The following is a 2,592-nucleotide window of genomic DNA, read 5'->3' as shown; positions in this document are numbered from 1 at the left end:
TACCAGCTACGCTAGCTATGTTGGTGCTTAGCACATGTTGCAGCCTATGAGCGTAATGGCTGACACCATGGTGAAGGGTGGACATTTTCTTGGTTTGGGTACCAATATTGTAACTTTCTCTGACAAGGCATCTGTGGCTCTGACGATTGAGTTCCCACTACAAAATTTGACACTAGTGGTGGGCCAAGCCTTGGATGTGGTGCTGGCGGAGCCATAAGAGGTGAACCAGTCATCAACTATGTCACCCGTGGCTCTGATGTTGCTTGTTGGAACTATGTACGTGGTGCGGGATTTGGTAATTCACATTATCGACTTTGTCTCAGTTGGGATGCATTTAACTGTCAGGCAACTCTTGCCTCACTACTCGCCTTGAGAGAAAAGCTATAAGAGGAACTTCGTTAGGTTGAGAAATAGGTTTGAGACCTTGAAATTACCGTTAGCCAAGTTGGGAATGTGCTAAAAGGGTTTGAAGGTTTCCTTTTATCAATATTGAGGTGCAAGCAATTTGAAACAACGAAAAAAGTTTCAAATGTTTCAAAAAGGGTTTGAATGTTTTCTTTCATCAAAATTGAGGTGCAAGCAATTTGAAACAACCAAAACTGTGGTTGAGGAGCATACATTTGTTCGTGATTCTGATGATAGAATGGATGGCATTGGTCAGAGCTGCAAGTTAACTAGGCTACAAGGCATGGACCAAGTTAATATGCAAAGCGTAGGTGGACACAATCCAAGGATGGTAAAAGGATCAAGCAGCAAGTGAGCTAGATCTTGATGATGATGATAACATTGACCGTATATCCTTGGTTACAGTTTGTGGTGGAAACTTTACTATAGGTGTAGCATTCACTCTTCTCAATCAGTCATGGGTTTGGTTGTTGTGTAGGGATCATTATGAATATATGGATTTGGATTATATATATGATTCGATAGCTTTTGTGGTTTTGAGTGGATGGTATGACTTTAGCATTAGAGGTGGGTGCTCACGCACAAGGCATGCAAAATACTTGATTCTCCAGAGTTCATCATACATAACGAAGAAGAAATTAATGATTAATAATAAGATGATGATGATGATAAGTAAGTTTTTCTTTGGATATGGCTTCTAAATGAGTGTTTCAAAGATAGCGCAAACTTTGGTATGACTTCATATCGCTGTGTCTGTTTTGCTGAAAGTTTACCTTATGGTGATCAGTGTCACTTATAGTGTAGATACAAATAGTTGAGTATCCAATTTTTCATGTCATATCCAATTTGTCATGACATGAGGACTCAAACACTTTTCTCAAACACGTGTGCATGTGTGCGTGCATGTGTGTGTGTGTGTGTGTGTGTGTGTGTGTGTGTGTGAGTGAGTGTGAGAGAGAGAGAGAGAGAGAGAGAGAGAGAAAGAGAGGTGGCAAAGAAGAAGAAGAAGAGATATTATAACATTGTAGGAAACATCCCAAAACATTTTGAAGGTCTATCCAACAAATCTTGAACTTAAAAGTTATAGAGAGAGGCATGTGACATTGGAACAATCCTAAGAGACCTTATATATTAGCTGACAAGTACTAAACTTTGTTTTAAAAGCAAATCGCACTCATCTGGTGCGAGATGACAAATTGCATCCTTATGAGTACACAAGGTCGCTTGGTCGCACTTGAACCCATGACCCGGGTCACGGAGGTCAAGTACTCAACCAACCAAGCTAACTCCTTTGGAGAAGATGTGTAGAAACAAGTGCTAAACTTAAAACATGCTACAAGAGACTTGAAAGATCTAACCAACAAGTTATGAACTCAAGATATATATATATATATATATAGAGAGAGAGAGAGAGAAGATATTTATACAATCTTAATCAATGGTGGTGACCCTATGGTGTACATGAGTTTATGCAATGGTTTATAGATCCATCTTAATTTATTTATTCTGTTGTGTTAATATGATCGAATAAATTCAGAAAGTATTGAATGTTTAAAAAAACTTAATATACATTAATGTAACATCCATTGTACATCGATACTTTATTTATTGAAGCATAGGATTGTTTCATAATACTAAAAGCCATGTTAGTTTTTACCGCAGCAACGCGCGGGTCACATACTAGTATACAATATAAAGTGGTTAATTTATACACTAAAAAGTGTGTACTTTTGTTGGCCTCGTGAAGACAAGGTTGAATATTAGGAGGTTTTAAGGTCGCTTTTTATGCGATGGTCATTGGTGGGGACTAGGGCTTGTCAAAAAGTAAAAGGGCACATTGAAAACGTAGTCGGCTTTTTGGTCAAGTTTTGAAGGATTTATCAATGTTTACCCTAAAATGTGTTAGGAAGCTAGCTAGGAATTTGTAACTTTAGCTGGTTAAAAATACTCAAAATCCCGTATTTTGGTGAATACTAGTGGAGACCTGGGAGTCGAACAACTATCCCGAGAGCTCTGCGAGTGTGAATGCTCCACACTATCTAGCACGGGCATGTTCAAATGGGATCGATGGTGAAGGTCATTTGGGCTATTGGGTGCAGTTTTGGAAATTTGGATTGTCGAGTAAAATGAGGGCGAGAAAGTAAATTCACGTCAATCAAGAGTGTTTCGCACCTTGCACGTTGAATC

Source organism: Adiantum capillus-veneris, chromosome 13 (assembly GCF_014529385.1).
Source record: "Adiantum capillus-veneris isolate H3 chromosome 13, ASM1452938v2, whole genome shotgun sequence".
NCBI classification, from domain to species: Eukaryota; Viridiplantae; Streptophyta; class Polypodiopsida; order Polypodiales; family Pteridaceae; genus Adiantum; species Adiantum capillus-veneris.
This window is presented reverse-complemented; position numbering follows the sequence as displayed.